Source organism: Stenella coeruleoalba (assembly GCF_951394435.1).
Source record: "Stenella coeruleoalba genome assembly, chromosome: 4".
NCBI lineage: Eukaryota > Metazoa > Chordata > Mammalia > Artiodactyla > Delphinidae > Stenella > Stenella coeruleoalba.
The window spans coordinates 44,927,871-44,948,232 of NC_137149.1; the positions used below are offsets into that span (position 1 = coordinate 44,927,871).

The window sequence follows — 20,362 nt, forward strand, 5'->3', positions numbered from 1 at the left end:
AGCTGCTCTGCGGCATGTGGGAACTTCCCAGACCGGGGCATGAACCCTTGTCCCCTGCATCGGCAGGCGAACTCTCAACCACTGCACCACCAGGGAAGCCCCCTATTTCTGCTTTGCAAATAAGTTCATCTGTATCATTTTTCTAGATTCCAAATACAAGCAATATTATATGATAATATAATATATGTTTTTCTCTTTCTGACTTACTTCACTCTGTATGACAGTCTCTAGGTCCATTCACATCTCTGCAAATGGCACAATTTCATTCCTTTGTATGGCTGAGTAATATTCCATTGTACATATGTACCACATCTTCTTTATCCATTCCTCTGCTGATGGACATTTAGGTGGCTTCCATGTCCTGCCTATTGTAAATAGTGCTGCAGTGAACATCAGGGTGCAAGTATCTTTTTTTTTCTTTTTTAACGTTTTATTGGAGTATAATTGCTTTACAATGGTGTGTTAGTTTCTGCTTTATAAAAAAGTGAATCAGTTATGTATATACATATGTCCCCATATCTCTTCACTCTTGCCTCTCCCTCCCTCCCACCCTCCCTATCCCACCCTTCTAGCTGATCATAAAGCACCGAGCTGATCTCCCTGTGCTATGCAACTGCTTCCCACTAGCTACCTATTTTACATTTGGTATTGTATATATGTCCATGCCGCTCTCTCACTTTGTCCCAGCTTACCCTTCCCCCTCCCCATATCCTCAAGTCCATTCTCTAGTAGGTCTGCATCTTTATTCCCTTCTTGCCCCTAGGTTCTTCATGACCATTTTCTTTTTTTTTAGATTCCATATATATGTGTTAACATACAGTATTTGTTTTTCTCTTCCTGACTTACTTCACTCTGTATGACAGACTCTAGGTTCATCCACCTCACTACAAATAACTCAATTTTGTTTCTTTTTATGACTGAGTAATATTCCATTGTATATATGCGCCACATCTTCTTTATCCATTCATCTGTTGATGGACACTTAGGATGCTTCCATGTCCTGGCTATTGTAAATAGAGCTGCAATGAACATTGTGGTATATGACTCTTTTTGAATTATGGTTTTCTCAGGTTATATGCCCAGTGGTGGGATTGTTAGGTCACACTGTAGTTCTATTTTTAGTTTTTTTGAGGAACCACCATACTGTTTTCCATAGTGGCTGTATCAATTTACATTCCCACCAACAGTGCAGGAGGGTTCCCTTTTCTCCACACCCTCTCCAACATTTATTGTTTGTAGATTTTTTTGATGATGGCCATTCTGACTGATGTGAGGTATACCTCATTGTAGTTTTGATTTGCATTTCACTAATAATTAGTGATGCAGAGCATCTTTTCATGTGCCTCTTGGCCAGCTATATATCTTTGTAGAAATGTCTGTTTAGTTCTCCTGCCCATTTTTTGATTGAGTTGTTTGTTTTTTTGATATTGAGCAGCATGAGCTGTTTATATATTGTGGAGATTAATCCTTTGTCCATTCATTCATTTGCAAATATTTTCTCCTAATCTGAGGCTTGTCTTTTCATCTTGTTTATGGTTTCCTTTGCTGTGCAAAAGCTTTTCAGTTTCATTAGGTCCCATTTGTTTATTTTTGTTTTTATTTCCATTTCTCTAGGAGGTGGATCAAAAAAAGATCTTGCTGTGATTTATGTCAAAGAGTGTTCTTCCTGTGTTTTCCTCGAAGAGTTTTATAGTGTCTCATCTTACATGTAGGTCTTTAATCTATTTTGAGTTTAGTTTTGTGTATGGTGTTAGGGAGTGTTCTAATTTCATTCTTTTACATGTAGCTGTCCAGTTTTCCCAGCACCAGTTATTGAAGAGGCTGTCTTTTCTCCACTGTATATCCTTGCCTCCTTTGTCATAGATTAGTTGACCATAGGTGTGTGAGTGTATTTCTGGGCTTTCTATCCTGTTCCATTGATCTGTATTTCTGTTTTTATGCCAGTACCATACTGTCTTGATTACTGTAGCTTTGTAGTATAGTCTGAAGTCACGGAGTCTGATTCCACCAGCTCCGCTTTTTTCCCTCAAGACTGCTTTGGCTACTCAGGGTCTTTTGTGTCTCCATACAAATTTTAAGATTTTTTGTTCTGGATCTGTAAAAAATGCCATTGGTCATTTGATAGGGATTGCATTGAATTTTTAGATTGCTTTGGGTAGTATAGTCATTTTCACAATATTGATTCTTCAAATCCAAGGACATGATATATCTATCCATCTGTTGGTATCATCTTTAATTTCTTTCATCAACATCTTAGAGTTTTCTGCATACAGTTCTTTTGTCTCCCTAGGTAGGTTTATTCCTAGGTATTTTATTCTTTTTGTTGCAGTGGTAAATGGGAGTGTTTCATTAATTTCTCTGTCAGATTTTTCATCATTAGTGTATAGGAATGCAAGAGATTTCTGTGCATTAATTTTGTACCCTGCAACTTTACCAAATTCATTGATTAGCTCCAGTAGTTTTCTGGTGGCATCTTTAGGATTCTCTATGTATAGTATCGTGTCATCTGCAAACAGTGACAGTTTTACTTCTTCTTTTCCAATTTGTATTTCTTTTATTTATTTTTTTTCTCTGATTGCTGTGGCTAGGACGTCCAAAACTATGTTGAATAATAGTGGTTCAACACTATTGAGTGGATATCCTTGTCTTCTTCCTGATCTTAGAGGAAATGCTTTCAGTTTTTCACCATTGAGAATGATGTTTGCTGTGGGTTTGTCGTATATGGCCTTTATTACGTTGAGGTAGGTTCCCTCTATGCCCTTTCTGGAGTTTTTATCATAAATTGGTGTTGAATTTTGTCAAAGGCTTTTTCTGCATCTATTGAGATGATCATATGGTTTTTATTCTTCAATTTGTTAATATGGTGTATCACATTGATTGATTTGCATATATTGAAGAATCCTTGCATCCCTGGGATAAATCCCACTTAATCATGGTGTATGATCCTTTTAATGTGTTGGATTCTGTTTGCTAGTATTTTGTTGAGGATTTTGCATCTATATTCATCAGTGATATTGATCTGTAATTTTCTTGTTTTGTAGTATCTATGTCTGGTTTTGGTATCAGGGTGATTGTGCCCTCGTAGAATGAGTTTGGGAGTGTTCCTTCCTCCACAATTTTTTGGAAGAGTTTGACAAGGATGGGTGTTAGCTCTTCTCTAAATGTTTGATAGATTTTGCCTGTGAAGCCATCTGGTCCTGGACTTTTCTTTGTTGGAAGATTTTCAGTCACAGTTTCAATTTCATTACTTGTAATTGGTCTGTTCATATTTTCTATTTCTTCCTGGTTCAGTCTTGGAAGGTTATACCTTTCTAAGGATTTGTCCATTTCTTCCAGGTTGTCCATTTTATTGGCATAGAGTTGCTTGTAGTAGTCTTTTAGGATGCTCTGTATTTCTGCAGTGTCTTTTGAAACCTCTCCTTTTTCATTTCTAATTTTATTGATTTGAGTCCTCTCCCTCTTTTTCTTGATGAGTCTGGCTAATGGTTTTTCAATTTTGTTTATCTTCTCAAAGAACCAGCTTTTAGTTTTATTGATTTTTCCTATTGTTTTCTTTGTTTCTATTTCATTTATTTCTGCTCTGATCTTTATGATTTCTTTCCTTCTGCTAACTTTGGGTTTTGTTTGTTCTTCTTTCTCTAGTTCCTTTAGGTGTAAGTTTAGATTGTTTATTTGAGATTTTTCTTGTTCCTTGAGGTAGGCTTTTATAGCTATAAACTTCCCTCTTAGAACTACTTTTGCTGCATTCCGTATGTTTTGGATTGTTTTGTATTCATTGTCATTTGTCTCTAGGTATTTTTTGATTTCCTCTTTGATTTCTTCAGTGATCTCTTGGTTATTTAGTAACGTATTGTTTAGCCTCCATGTGTTTGTGTGTTTTACGTTTTTTTCCCTATATTTGATTTCTAATCTCATAAAGTTGTGGTCAGAAGAGATGCTTGATATGATTTCAGTTTTCTTAAATTTACTGAGGCTTGATTTGTGACCACGATATGATCTATCCTGCAGAATATTCTGTGTGCACTTGAGAAGAAAGTGTAATCTGTTGTTTTTGAAAGGAATGTCCTGTAAATATCAATTAAATCTATGTGGTCTATTGTGTCATTTAAAGCTTGTGTTTTCCTCATTAATTTTCTGTTTGGATGATCTGTCCATTTGTGTTAAGTGAGGTGTTAAAGTCCCCCACTATTATTGTGTTACTGTCGATTTCCTCTTTTATAGCTGTTAGCAGTTGCCTTATGTATTGAGGTGCTCCTATGTTGGGTGCATATATATTTATAATTGTTATATCTTCTTCTTGGTTTGATCCTGTGATCATTATGTAGTGTCCTTCCTTGTCTCTTGTAACATTCTTTATTTAAAGTCTATTTTATCTGATGAGTATTGCTGCTCCAGCTTTCTTTTGATTTCCATTTGCATGGAATATCTTTTTCCATCCCCTCACTTTCAGTCTGTATGTGTCCCTAGGTCTGAAGTGGGTCTCTTGTAGACAGCATATATATGGGTCATGTTTTTGTATCCATTCAGCAAGCCTGTGTCTTTTGGTTGGAGCATTTAATCCATTCACGTTTAAGGTAATTGTCGATATGTGTGTTCCTATTACCATTTTCTTAATTGTTTTGGGGTTTTTTTTTGTAAGTCCTTTTCTTGTCTTGTGTTTCCCACTTAGAGAAGTTCCTTTAGCATTTGTCTTAGAGCTGGTTTGGGGGTGCTGAATTCTCTTAGCTTTTGCTTGTCTCTAAAGCTTTTGACTTCTCCATCAAATCTGCATGAGATCCTTACTGGGTAGAGTAATCTTGGTTGTAGGTTTTTCCCTTTCATCACTTTAAGTATATCATGCCACTCTCTTCTGGCTTGTAGAATTTCTGCTGAGAAATCAGCTGTTAACCTTATGTTATTTGTCATTTTTCCCTTGCTGCTTTCAATAATTTTTCTTTGTCTTTAATTTTTGCCAATTTGATTACTATGTGTCTCAGCGTTTTTTTCCTTGGTTTTATCCTGTCTGGGAGTCTCTGTACTTCCTGGACTTGGGTGGCTATTTCCTTTCCTATGTTAGGGAAGTTTTTCACTATAATCCCTTCAAATATTTTCTCGGGTCCTTTCTCTGTCTCTCCTCCTCTGGAACCCCTATAATGTGAATGTTGTTGCGTTTAATGTTGTCCCAGAGGTCTCTTAGGCTGTCTTCATTTCTTTTCGTTCTTTTTTCTTTATTCTGTTCCGCAGCAGTGAATTCCACCATTCTGTCTTCCAGGTCACTTATCTGTTGTTCTGCTTCAGTTATTCTGCTACTGATTCCTTTTAGTGTATTTTTCATTTCAGTTATTGTATCGTTCATCTCTGTTTGTTTGTTCTTTAATTCTTCTAGATATTTGTTAAATATTTCTTGCACCTTCTCGATCTTTGTCTCCATTCTTTTTCCGAGGTCCTGGATCATCTTCACTATCATTATTCTAAGTTTTTTTTCTGGAAGGTTGCCTATCTCCACTTCATTTAGTTGTTTTTCTGTGGTTTTATCTTGTTCCTTCATCTGGTACATAGCCCTCTGCCTTTTCATCTTGTCTATCTTTCTGTGAATGTTGTTTTTGTTCCACAGGCTGTAGGACTGTAGTTCTTCTTCTTTCTGCTGTCTGCCCTCTTGTGAATGAGGCTATCTAAGAGACTTATGCAAGTTTTCTGATGGGAGGGACTGGTAGTGGGTAGAGCTGGCTGTTGCTCTGGCGGGTAGAGCTCAGTAAAACTTTAATCTGCTTGACAGCTGATGGGTGGGTGGGGCTGGGGTCCTCCCCTGTTGGCTGTTTGGCCTGAGGTGACCCAACACTGGAGCCTACCTGGGCTCTGTGGTGGGGCTAATGGTGGACTCTCGGAGGGCTCACACCAAAGAGTACTTCCCAGAACTTCTGCCAGCGTCTTTGTCCTCACGGTGAGACAGAGCCAACCCCCACCTCTGTAGGAGACCCTCCAACACTAGCAGGTAGGTCTGGTTCAGTCTCCTATGGGGTCACTACTCCTTCCCCTGGGTCCCGATGCACACATCACTTTGTGTGTGCCCTCCAAGAGTGGAGTCTCTGTTTCCCCCAGTCATGTCAAAGTACTGCAATCAAATCCCACTAACCTTCAAAGTCTAATTTTCTAGGAATTCCTCCTCCCATTGCCGGACCCTAGATTTGGAAGCCTGATATGGGGCTCAGAACCTTCACTCCAGTGGGTGGACTTCTGTGGTATAAGTGTTCTCCAGTCTGTGAGTCACCCACCCAGCAGTTATGGGATTTGATTTTATTATGATTGCACCCCTCCTACCATCTCATTGTGGCTTCTCCTTTGTCTTTGGATGTGGGTTATCTTTTTTGGTAAGTTCCAGTGTCTTCCTGTCAATGACTGTTCAGCAGTTAGTTGTGATTCTGGTGTTCTTGCAAGAGGGAGTGAAGGCATGTCCTTCTACTCTGCCAACTTGAGCCAATTCTAGTGTCCCTTAAGTTTTAAATGTATCCCAGTTGTATTGTCTTACTCTGTTTTATGCTCTTAAGAAGTTTGTGGTATACTAATTTTGTAAAGGTGAACATTTTAGATTAATATGAATACTTGTTTGTATAGGCTATGTTTCCCCTTTGAACTTGGAAAATCTCTGGCATCTAAAATTGATAAAAATTCTGATGCCAGTCTAAATCTCAGATCTTTGTAGTGTACCTGTTAACTCCTCCTCTCTGTGCCCCCTTTGGAAGATTTTAGGAATTTTTTCTTTTCCTTGAAAAAATGAAAATTCATGTGTATTTGGACTTTTTGAATTGGAACATTTATATCTTTCTGTAGTTCTGGGAAATTTTCTACTTTTATTTCATTTGTTATATCTTTTCCTCTATTCTCTCTATGATGACAGAAATCCTATTAAATGAATTATAAACGTCTGAATCTAGATGACATATTTCTTTACGTTTCTTTTCTATATTTAACACATTGTCCTTTCATATTGTGTTCTGGATGCATAAGTTGATTTAAATTTCTAACTCAAATATTTATCTTCAGTCATGTACATTATGCTCTTCAGTCCATGTGTCAAGTTTTAGCAAAAAACTTACATGTATATTCATATAGAGTTAATTTTTATATATGGTGTAAGGGGTAGGGTACAAACTCATTCTTTTGCAGGTGGATATCAAGTTGCTCAAGCATCATTTGTTAAAAGGATTATTCTTTCCCCTTTGAATTGTCTTGGCTCCCTTGTTGAAAATCAGTTTACCATAAATGCATGGGTTTCTTTCTGGACTGTCAATTTTATTCCATTGAGCTATATGTCTAGTCTTATGTCATATCACACTGTCTCAATCATTGTAGCTTTGTACTGAGTTTTAGAATCAGTGAGCTCTCCAACTTTGTCCTTTTCAAGATTGATTTGGCTTTTCTGGGTCCCTTGCATTTCCCTTTGAATTTAGAATCAACTTGTCAATTTCTGCAAAAATGACAGCTGTGACTTTGATAGGAATTGTATTTGAATCTGTAGATCAATGTAGCATGTACTGACATGTTAGCAATACCAAGCCTTCCAAATCCATGAATGTGGGATGTCTTCCCATTTGTTTAGATCTTCTTTAATTGCTTTCAATGATGTTTTATAGCTTTTAGTATATAAGTTTTACACTCCATTTGTTAAATTTATTTTAAATATTTTACTTGTTTGAATGCTATTATAAATGAGATTATTTTCTTAGTTTCATTTTTGGATTGTTCATTGCTAGTACACAGAAATGTAAGTGACTTTTATATACTAATCTTTTATCCTGGCAATCTTGCTGAACTTGTTTATTAGTTCTAATAGCTTGTGTGTGTGCATGTGTATTCGTTAGGACTTTCTACACACAAGACTATATCATCCATGAATAGAGATAATTTCACTTCTTTTTTTCCAACCTGGGTACCTTTTTTATTTTTCTTGCTCAATGTCCTTGGGTAGACCCTCCAGTACAATGTTGACTGTAAGTGGGAAGAGTGGAATCTTTGTCTTAATCCTCATCTCAGGGAGAAAGACATTCCATCTTTCACCAGTAAATATGATGTTAACTCTAGTTTTTTATTTTGTAGAATTTCTTCATCAGGTCGAGGAAGTTTCTCTCTATTCCTAGTCTGTTGAGTGTTTTATCATGACTGAGCATCAGATTTTGGCAAATGCTTCTTCCACATCTATTGAGATGATGTGACTGACTCCCATTAAAAACCTCGGACTTCAAGGCTTGGGTGAGCTTCCCTGATTGACAGTACTCAGTACACGTTATCACAGTCATTGTAGGGAGAGTCTATATGACTCCAATAGGAAGACTTTGGAAGCTTCTGCCTTGTCTCTCTTGGAACCTGCCCTTTGTACCTTTTTCCCTTCCAGATTTTAATTGGTATCCTTTCTCTGTAATAAACTGTAATCATAAGTATAACTTTCCTGAGTTCTGTGAGTATCTCTAGTGAATCATGAACCTCAAGGTAGATTTAGAGACCCTTAACACAAGCTGATTTGAAATCTTTGTCTAGTAAGTCCAATGTTCAGAACTTCTCAGGGACAGTTTCTACTAACTGTCCCCCCCCACCCCCATGCCGTGTGGCCATACTTTCCCATTTCTTTTCATGTCTCATAATTTTTGTAGAAAATTGAACATTTTAAATAATATTATGGAAACCAGATTTCCCCCACTTCCTCATGTCTTGTTGTCATTGTTTATGCTTGTTGTCATGACAGTTTGTTTGCCTAGTGATTTTCCTCAACTAATTTTGTAAAGTCAGTATTTTTTGTCATGTGTGGCCACTGAAGTCTCTGGTCAGTTGGCTTAGTGGTCAGCTAATAATTAGACAGGGATTTCCTTGCATGCTTTGAAGCAATAATTCTCCCAGCCTCTGCCAAAGGGTTCTGGGTGCATGTTTGGCACTTTTCACATTCTGCTAGTTACAGCTCTGCCTTACCCTTCACTTCCTGCCTGTGCAGAGCCTTAAGTTTGGTCAGAGGTCAGAGACAAGAGCTTTCCCAGGTCTTTTCTGAGCATGCACTTTGCCACCTAGGTTCCCAGGAATATGTTGGTGCTTTCTCAAAGCCTTCTGTGGACATCTAATTCCTCAAAAAAAAAAAAATTTAGACAGCCCTTTGTTTGCCCCAGCTGTTAATCTTAACTCAGGCAGCTGTGATGTTAAATCATAGCCACTGGTATTTTTCAGTAAATGCCCCATGGAAAAGGCTGTTCACAATGATGGAGTTCTAAGTCAGGTCAAATAAAGACAAGTCCTATGAGTGGGAATTTCCAGGTGTTTAAAAATTATACCTGAGATTTAACTTATAGAGATGTGACTGAGTGATGACATGGAGAGGCCAAGGTCATTAAAAAGAGACATACCACACCATTCAGGACCACAGGATAAATACCAGGTTTGGTTAGGCAGAAGCACAAATGAGGGGAAGGCCTACTTAAGAACATTTCTTGGGGTTTCTGTGGGAAAGGCAAAGCAGAGCAAAATAAACAGTTTAGGATTGGCCAGTTTAAATAATTCTGATGGGCTTTGGGTTCTAGTTGCCTGAACACTGGCCCTACAGTGATTTATGGGAGGGGAATTACAGGCTTGGTGTGTGAGTGTCAGATAAGAAGGTGGGTGGGGGCACAACCTTGGATCTGCTCATGAAAGGTGAGTTTCAGGCAGGCTGACTTGTAGGACAGGTAAACATGTGGCTGATAGTTTGGCCCTGGGATTAATGGATGCCAAATAGACATACAGAATCTAAAAACATAGTTAGAACACCAGGGTACTGCCAGACAGGCCAAATAATGATGGTTCTCTTGTAATGGAGGTTTTTGGGGGGATTCTAGGCATGTTCTGTACCTTCCATTGACTGTAGACTGCTGTTTTTCGTAAGTATAGTTCCATGGCTGTTGGATTTTACAGCTACTATGGAGCTGGGGAAAGGGGATGGATATAGAGCAAATTAAAACACCACGAAACTCACTGTTCTTACTGAGAATCAGCTTGTTTCTTTAATAAACACTCTTTACTGTTTCCTATGCATGGAACATTATCTCCCCAGGTATTCCCATGGCTTAATCCCTTATTTCATTCAGGCTTCTGATCTAATTTTACCTTATCAGACTATCCTATAAAAAAATAGCATGCTTCTCTGTTCCTTTATACTGCTTTTTCTTTATAAATCATTACTATCTTAATGTATTCATTCATTTCTTTCTGAACTACAATATGAATGCCATAAAAGCAAAAACTTTGTCTTGTTCACTGCTCTATCTTCAGAGCCTAGAACAGTGTTTGGCACATAGTAGGTACTTAATAAATGTTTGTTAAATAAATAATTTTGTGAATGCATATCTGACATAAAACACAATCTGTTATTTTAGTCTATCATCTTACTTGACAAAATGTATCTGGACCCTAACTTCCTATTGAAGTTTGAGGAGTTAATATGGAGTATGAAAATAATAATGCTTCAAAATGTAGATGTTTAAACTTGGTTTTTACAAATCATATTTTGTCTAAGAACTGCTGGCAGTGGATGAAGCTCTCATTCTATCACAGGGTTGACTTTTTGAACTGCCAGAAACATTAAATAAGATAAATGAGTGTATAATCAGTTTTTGAGTGCCCATTGTATTGTGTTTTATAATCCTAGTTAATCATTGCTACATGTTAAACAGAGATTACTAACCCCAATTTTCAAAGGAGGAAGCTGAGGCCAAAGAAGATGAATCATTTCACCAATGGTGCAATGAAATAAGTCACAGTCTGAATTCAAACCCAGGTCTTCAAACTCTAAGTGCAGTGCTTTCTCCATAGGTTGATTCATTAATTTTAAAAATGTTTATTGAGTAGCCACTATGCTCCAGGTTCTGTTTTTTTGTTGTAGGGTACATAGTGGTGAATAAAACAGAAGAAAACATCTTCATGCTTTATTGTATTCTAGTGGTGGTGGCAAGAGAGAAAAATAACGACTAATTGACAAGTAAAAACTATATGAGATGCCTGATTAGATGGTGACAAGTGCTAAGGAGAAAATGAAGCAGAAAAGGAGATATGGCATTCTGTATGGGGTGTTGACAGTGGTGGACTTAATATTTTAAATAAAGTGCTTAGGGAAGACTTCACTGAGAAGGTGACATCCAATCTGCAATCATCTGGGGGAAGAGCATCCTTAGCAGGCGGAAGAAGTGTAAAGGCTCTGAGGCTCCTGTGTGCTTGTGTACGTGAAGAAAAGCAAGAACCTGGTGTGTCTGGTGTGGAATGACCATGGTGGAGGGTAGTAGGAGATCAATGTCAAGCAGGTAAAGGGGAGGGAATTCAACATCTGGAATTTTGTAGGACTTTGGTTTTTACTGTGAAGGAAATAGGATGCTGTTGGACAGTTTTGATCAGGGAAGTGAGGTGATAATTTATATTTTAAAAGGATCTTGGGATTTATGTTTATTGAACAGATTTGGCTTGAAAGACCAAAAGTTTAGTGTTATCCATCTTCAGTTTGAGATGCCTGACATATCGAGTGGAAATATTGAGCAGGCAATCGGATACAGAGTTTGAAATCCAAGGGAGAGGTCTGAGTGGTGATATAAATTTGGAAATTGTCAGCAGATTGATGGTATTACATTTACAAATGTATTACAAAGTAATGCATTTGTATGAAAACACCTAGGGAATGAGGGAAGATGGGGAAGAGGTCCAAAGATTGAAATCTGGGGCTCCAACGTTAGGAACCAGCAAAGGAGACTGAGAAGGAGCATCTTGTGAGGTAGAAAGACAACCAGGAGAATGAGGTTGTCCAAGAAGCCAAGAGAAGCAAATGCTGAAAGGAGGAAGGAATAGTCAATTATGTAAAATAGTTCAGAACTGGAGTGTGCAGAAGGGAGAGAAGAGAGAAAAATACTTGTGGATATGTCCTTCTGTTTCAACTAAGAAAGTTTTCTTCCTCCCCACCTCCTCTGTAAGTCCGGCCATGTGGTGATGTAAGGTGATGGACTGGGTTGGGCGCCATGGTTGACTTGTTTTTGGTATGTGTAATCCCCCTGTCCCTCCTCTGCCCGGATTACTGATGATCCTGGCGAGGAACATTTCCATGGGGATGTGTGCATTTGCTATGTCTGGCTTGTAGACAAGTAAATACAAATGCTGCTTTATCAATTTACAGTACAATTGCTTAGTGGCCAAAAGCAGAGTTGGAAGCCTGCCTCCAACTGTCTTCAGGATAGAGGCCAATCTCCTTAACATGCCATATCAGCCTTCATCAGATGTCTTTATCCCACTTTCCACCTCCTCCACCTTACCCCACCCCTCCTTCCTACACCGTACAATGCCTATGCTCCATTCACGCTGGACTTCTGCTCACCTCTAGATGCACTGTGCTCTTCTATGCCTCTGCCTTTACACATGCTATTCCTTATGCTTGCAATGCCCTACCCTGCTTTTGTGCTCAGGAAGCACTGCTGGTCCTTGGAAGCCCAGTTCATGTGAAATTTCCACTGGGAAGTCTTCCTGATTCTTAGGCTGGAGTACTCATTCCTTTCTCTGCTACCCTGTCTCCTGTTGGATTTACATATTGCATTGAAATTGTTTATATGTCTGACATTTCTCAAAGGATTTTCAAGGTTCTTACTTGTCTCAGTATCCCCTACTTTGCCTGGCACAGAGCAGTTACTTAATGATAATAATAGTGACTTTAAAAAACTCTACAGGATGCTTGTCTTTGCGCTAAGTGCTTTTGCATGTATTTTTTCTTTTATCCTCATAACAACTTTCTGAGGTAAGGTTTATTATTTTCCCATGCCATAGCTGAAGAAACTGAGGTTCACAATAGTTATGAAATTGCCACTAGATTTCAAATAGGTTATATAAAGTAAATTTCAAATCCAGTTGATTGCAGGGTCTGAGTACTTAATTTCTGTTCTGTACACTTAAAGGAGAAAGGAATAGAAGTTGTTTTTTTCCCCCCTAGGGTCCAAAACTCCCATATTTTTGTCTTTCATTAATTTCTAAGTGAATGTGCCTTGCATTTACCATCTTTCTAGATGGTTATGTGGCATCCTTTCCCCTTTTGCATGTATTACAATAGTCCTCTTTGTTTATCCAGGAAATGTTCAATAGTGATCTGAACCCTGGGCACACCCAGACAGGCAGCTATAGCCCTGCCCGAGTCCAGGCAAAGGCTCCGAGTAGTTAGGTGTGTTGGGGTGGGAGGGGGGTGAATCAGTGAATAAGCTGGGCTATTATATTGCACAAGTCCTAGAGGAATTCCTCTCATTGTGATCTCATGTGTGTGTTTTTCTGTTTGTTTGTTTGGCTGCGCTGCACGGCATGCGGGATCTTATTTCCCTGACCAGGGATCGAACCTGTGCCCCTTGCAGTGGAAGTGGGGAGTCTTAACAACTGGACCGCCAGGGAAGTCTGTGATCTCATGTGAGTGGTGCACTGAAGGCAGATAGTAGAAAGAGATGGGTGAGTTTGATGGTCAGTTGTATGTGTCAACTTGGCTAGGCTGTAATTCCCAGTTAATCAATCAAACAGTCATGTGGGTGTTGCTGTGAATGTATTTTGTAGATCTGTTTAACATCTACAATCAGTTGACTCTAAGTAAGAGGAGATTATCCTGAAAAATCTGGGTGGGCTGGATCCAATCAGTTGAAAGGCTTTGCGAACAGAGCTGAGGTTTCCCTGAGGAAGAAGAAATTCCACCTGCTGACTGCAGTGTCAAGCTCCTGCAAGAGTTTCCAGCCTGTCCTTCCTTCCAGCCTGCCCTAAGGATTTCAGACTTGCCTGGCCAGCCTCTACAATTGTGTAAGCCAATTCCTTGCAATAAATCCCTCCCTCTCTCTCTCGCTTTCTCTCTTTCCTTTTATCTCTATCTCTATCTATCTCCCATTTCTTTACATATATATCCTACTGGTTCTGTTTTCGCTGGTGGAAACCTGACTGATGACAGTGAGCAAATCAAAAGGTGTCTCTAAGAGAAGTTAGAAAAAGCAAGAGAAGAATATAATATATTAGATAATATGAAGAATGGTCAATGAGTGGAATTGGAGGATTAATTGTCATCCTTTAAGACTGCTTGGATGTTTCTTCATCCATTCCACCATCCTTTGCCTCATAACCCGGGCAGTTATTCTTCTTCTGTCTTGCCTGTTGCCTCCTATCATGGTATTGAAGTTGCATACTGACATGTTTGTGATTCCCCCACCCTCCTTCTCCATCCCCTGGTATGTGAGTTTTGAGTCTCAGGGTGTAATTCTTTATCCCTGGCACATAGCTTAGTTCTTGACTCATATTAGGGGTGAGTAAACATTTGTTGATAAGTGAGTGAGAGTTCACAGCTTTAGGTGCTCAAAGATGCCCCACCCAGGCCATTCCATGGGCCAGGGTGGGCTTTCTGGAGGAAGCAGCCACTGAGAAGGGAAACCCCAGCCAGTTTTTATGGTTCTTGCTTCCCTCTATCCATTTGTTGGTGCCTTCAGGAGCACACAATTTGCTGGACCCCCTTCTCTGTAATGTGGTCCTATTAATATATTTACAGCACCCCTAGGAGACGGCATTCAGTGCCTCTCACTTGGTACTGTTTCATTGAAACACCCACTGGCCACTTTACACACACTGGCACTCTCACAAGGGTATCTTGATATCTTGAGGGGCTTGTGGATATTTTCATCTTCACTAGAGACATTCCTTGGGCTCCTTTTATCCTTCTCCGTGTTGGCACCAGAATTTGAACCATTTCCAGAGGACACAGATGTGCTGGATGGTGTCCTCTCTTTTCAAGATGAGATGCAAGGACCTTTCCCTGCAGGAAAAAAGAGAGCAGAGGTTCTTTTGGAGGGACAGCACCCACCCTAGGGATGCTTTGAGGGGGTCCAGGTGTTGACTTTCCCCTGCAGATGGACTTTCCCCTCTGACAGTCTAGAAGTGTGACTTACCTCCTGGTAACGATAGGGAATAGAAGACGTGAAACCCTTTCTTCCTTCCTTCTCTCGAGGATCTGCTTCTTTTGAACTTATTTTTTGTGTGTGTCTGCTTCTCATCTCTTCTTTGTTGGAAGCAAAAGGAAACAGGAACTTCATGCTTATTTATTGAATAAAGAATTGTTGAAACAACTAAAATTGATAATAAAGATGAAAATATAATTGGAGAAATGGCTAATTCTAGGACTGGGGCAGGAAATAATACAAGATGAACCTGGTGAATCTTGTAGAGCCCCCAAATAAGGAAGGTCTGAACAAATGAACAAAAAAACGAACTAAAAACCAAACCTACGTTGATTTGTATTACATCAAAGGGGCACAGGAGTCAATTGAAAGAGATGCCAATGCCAAAGCTGGAAATTTTTGGACAACAAAATAAACAAAGTAGTATTGGATCATAACCCAGAGTATAAAATAAATATCTGTAAGCCCACACTGATATAGATAAATGATTGAATAAAGAGGTAGATGGGGGAGAAGAGACAAATCTCCCATGCAGAAGACGTCCAAATAAGTTGTGCAGATACTCCACCCTCAGGGAAGGGGGCATAACTCCTCACTTCTTAAGTGTGGACTGTATACATTGGTTTCCTTGAAAAATGCATACAGTACAGAAAGGGGAAAAAAGAGTAACTTTATAGTGGATAAACCTGACAAACACTACTTTAGCCAGTGACCAAGGTCAACTTCAAAATAATTAGTTCTGTTGATTGTATGTACCCCTGATATGACTGTGGTAAAAATGACCCTTTACCTCTGTGGTCTTCCTCCCCCAAACCCATAATCCCAAACTGGACAAGAGAAAAACATCAAATTCCAGTAGAGGGCATCCTACAACACACCTGACCAGCACTCCTTAAAACTGTCAAGGTTATTAAAAACAAGGAAAATAGATAACGAATAAGGACCTACTGTATAGCACAGGGAACTCTACTCAATACTCTGTAATGACCTATATGGGAAAAGAATCTGAAAAAGAGTGGAGATATGTATATGTATAACTGACTCACTTTGCTGTACAGCACAGATTAACACATCATTGTAAATCAGTTACACTCCAATAAAAACAAACAACAAAAACAACAAGGAAAGTGAGAAATGGTCATAGTCAAGATGAGCCTAAAGGGACATGATGACTAAATGTAATGAATGTGGTAGCCTTGTGGGATCCTCTAACAGAAAAAAGACATTAGGTAAAAACTAAAAAAAATATGTTAATAAATTCTGGACTTTATTTAATAATAATGTATCAATATTGGTTCATTAATTGTAACAAATGTACCATACTCATATAAGATGTTAATAATAGGGTATACTGGGTGAGGGGAAGGTATATGGGAGCACTCTGTACCATTTGCTCAGTTTCTCTGTAAATCTAAAACCTTTCTAAAAGAAATCTATTAAAAAAAAAAAAACCTTAGGAGAAAAAGAGGGAAAAAGGCATAAGGGCCTGCTCTGGTGGTATAGGTGTGTAGAATTAAGTGCATGAACACACACATACACAGATCAACACTTTATGACAATCTGCTAAAATGAAGGCTAAGATTATTGCATAGTAATTATATGTCACCTACCTCTTACCTGACACATTGTCCTATTAAGTTATTGCCTACTGGAGCTTGGTTATTGATTCTCATGGCCATGATCTCTTGGAGAGAGAGGAAAGGGGTGCTGTGCCTACTTGGAATGCTTTCCTGTCTTCTTGAAATCGTCCTAGTGTTTAAAGTTCTATTTATTCTGGTTAAGATAGTATGAAGAAAGAGTATAGAGAGTAAGTAGCTCAAAGGCTGAATGCTTAGGATCTCCTAACCCTTACTCTTCAAGCTCACAATCTCCTTGGATGAAGAGGAGAGGAGGTACTCTGTTGGAGGAGAATATCACTTCATATGAAGTTTAATAATCCCTCTTGACATGTTCTATTCAGTTTGATCCAGCAATGGTTCCAAACCCTAAGAATGTTAAATCAAATTACCAGAAACAACAGAAGTTTGACAAAATGGTCCAAAAAAATGAAAAAACAAACAAAACGAAAGGGGACATTTTGGGACTTTAGTTTTAGGGTCAGCTGGGCCTAAATTGAGAATTAAGAGGAACGGAAGGGCTGTTGAAGAATTTACCAGAAAACAGATAAATAGTTTATATGGACACATATTTTTCATACCAAAGTCAGGACACAGGGCTGGCAAATATGAGAGAGTTTATGGGACAAAGAGGTGAACACTTTCAGCTGAGGGTGCCTTGGGAAATCCGGGTCACAGAGTCAATGAAAAGTGAAGAGGTTGGGAAATGGCAAAGTCAGACAACTAAGTAAAGGGGAAATAAGCTGTTGATCCTACAAGCCCTGCTTATCTTTTGTGATTGATGTGCATAATTTGCAAACCAATATCCTTTCTTTTTTCAAATTAACTGAACTCCTATTTTATTGTGTGGAAATATGCCTAGCTACAAAAGGTATTTCCCAGCCTCCCTTTCAGCTATGAGTAGCCATGTGACGCAGTTCTGGACAATGAGATGTAAGCAGAATTTCCTGGTAGGGGCTTCTGAGAAATTCTTTGAAAGGAGCAGAATTAGCCTCTCTTCATCCTTTCCCTCTTTTCAACTGAAACACTGACTCAAATTTTGATATGAAGGAACAGCCTTGGCACAAGGCAGCAGCATGAGAAGGGAAGACACCTGCAAAGGAAGAGTGAAAAGGGGGGAAAAATTAGAAAGAACCTAGATCCTTGAGGGCATCAGAGTGTTACCATTCATTCTTTGACTGCCAAACTCTGGACTCATTTTATGTGACAAAAATGAAGCCCCTGAATGGTTTAGGTTGCTATTTTTATGGTTTTCTTTCCAGCCGACCCCAACTTTAACATAGACCTCTTAAAGAGAGCTGTTGTTTTGCATATTACCAAATTCTTCTATGCAATGTCTGAGAGCAGGAACTGTCACCACTAATAGGATCTCTGCTCTACCCCATTCAGAATATAAATCTTCCAGAGTAGATATCAAATGAATTTGGTGCTTGTCATTTTGGTTTCTTTCCTACTGAAAATGACAGCCCAGTGGCTAAGAGACCGTACTGTGGACTTCATGTGTAACAACCACTTAGTCGCCATCAGCTTGTGTAATCTCTGGCAGCTCTCTTAAACTTTTTGTACCTCTGTTTCCTCATAAACTAAATGGGGTTAACAATACCTATCTCATACGACCGTTCTGAAAATTGAATGAGATACGTTGTGTATAAAATTTAGCATGGTTCCTGGCTCATAAATACTTAGCAGTAAATGGTGATTATCATTTCAATTTGGTTTTTTCTAAAGCTTTGCAAATTGTAAAGAGTTATACAAGTATATTATTCTTCCGATTATAACTGGGCCAGTTATTAAGCTATTGCCTTTCAGCTCCAAACCATCTTTCTAGATTCAGCTCAGCAATGTTGGGGCTAGGACTCTGCAAACCACATCCAGCTTTGCCGCCAGTTCCCTTTTCCTCTTCCATCAGGGGGCACTAGAGGGAGATGGCCAGGCTGGAGGAGGAAGCCATGCTCCTTCCCGTCTGCTTCCTGTTGGCTTCTGAGCTCTTCCTGTTCCTATGAGCTGTGCTCCAGCAGTGCTTTTCCATCCTGCGGTGGCAGTTCCTTCCTGAAGTCAGAATTGAATCCAGTTTGCAGTTCCTCTGACACTTTCAAATATTGTGCTTCATTTCAGTCACTGGCACCAGTCACACCTCCTTTTTGTTTATATATTTATGTGTGCATGCATTTATTTATTTTTCACACTTCTCCATCAGATTTATTTATTTATTATTTTGAAAGGAATGGATTTTGAGAAGAAAAAACATGGGGACTAGATAAAAATTACAAATGTAGGCTGCTTTGCTAATTGTTTTATAACCACAAGAAATTAGAATACCCTGTTCAAAGCAAGACAATGAAATCTCAAAGATCGAGGTGTTCCTTTAGGGGAGGATGAAGATTTCAGTCTCAGGTATTTGGAATTCAGGCTGCAGTCCTTGTTTTTGGATAGATCACCGGGTGTGTGGTACAGTCCACGTTTCTAACCACATCTGAACGGAAGAATGGCCACTTGGCTCAGGTAGAAGTAGATCAAGTGTTTAGTTACAGGGGTCGCGTAAGTACCGAAGTTCCTTCTGCGATGCTGTGCCGGGTGGGCTTGTACTTGTCAAATGTCCTTCTCAGTGTTATATTTCTCCAACACCTGAGTAGCACACTCCACCAAGCCCGTTGCATCTCCTCCGACATATCTGCATTTTTGATCACGGCCTTTCGGGTACACGTGGTTACCATGGAGCAGAGGCTGCCTCACGCTGCGGTGCCCCTCCTCCAGGCTACTAAGTTTCAGTAATTCCAGCTTCTTTGTTCCTCAGCCCTAGGGATGTTAGCGGTTTCCTGCAGTTGCTACCTCTGTGCCAGAACCAGCCCATATTGGCTTGCAGAGTCTATTGTTAAATTTTCAGGAATTTTGCAAGGGAGATGGTAAACTGCTGGTAGCTGGAAATCTGCCATGCTGGGAGTATTTACACCACGAAAATTGGCAAATGCTACAAATCAGATTTCCCCAACCAGAGATCTGGTTGTAAACACTTAGCAGCCCACCACTAATTAGAGTTCTCCTTTTACTCCTTCGGTTACCTAGTTAATTACTTTGTATCTAGTTAAGAATACTTTATATTCATTTCTCTCTATTCAGTTAACTGGTGTGGTTTCTGTATCCTGGATTAACCCTGAATGATACATTACCTTGTAGAGTTGTGCCTCTATCAATCCCAGTTGTACTCCAGGAAAACTGGACAAAAAAACAAATATCTTCTGTAAAAAGTGCCTAACACCTAGAATTTTATAAATAATCAATTAACATGAGTTGTGTTACTAACATTAGTTAACATCAATAACCTGAGTTGCTGCTGGTTCAGAGACTCCAGTAGTCATGTGGAAAGCTATCTTGCCTGTTTTAGGATACAGTTTGTAAATCTTTTTCTGTATAGAAGGGAAGGAGATATAGCCAATAACCACATTTTGCTGAGCAAGGAGGATGGCATGTTTCTTGAAAAAAACAAATAAATAAAATCCTGTTCTCAACATGTTAGGCTAAAAGGAAAAACATTTCCTATTCTGGCACTTGTATAGATTGGGTCAGATTTCTAAAAAGCAAGGTATATTCGATATCTCCGATTCCTTAAGATACACGCTGTGGCTCTTGATAACTATATACTTTCTGTTAAGGTTTTCAAGCTCCATTTTAACTGCATAATTTTGCTTATTCGACTTGGAGCAGCCTTCCGTTGGCTCTCCAAAGCTTTGATCTTACTCAACATGTGTATGAGACTCCACAGAGTTATATTCTGAAAAAAGATGCCAACTTTCCAACATAATTTCAAAATAACTTGTAAGA

General features: G+C 39.1%; 1 protein-coding gene and 1 pseudogene across 2 annotated transcripts in view; one reads left to right on the forward strand and one right to left on the reverse strand.

Moving 5' to 3' along the window:
* The window catches only part of LOC307185908 (uncharacterized protein), a 390,038-nt gene that overhangs the window by 18,651 nt on the left and 351,025 nt on the right, over window positions 1-20,362 (forward strand). The gene's annotated exons all lie outside the window — the stretch shown is intronic.
* On the reverse strand, window positions 19,007-19,257 carry LOC307185478 (dynein light chain 1, cytoplasmic-like; annotated as a pseudogene). Its single transcript has one exon. The product of its transcript is annotated as a dynein light chain 1, cytoplasmic-like (transcript).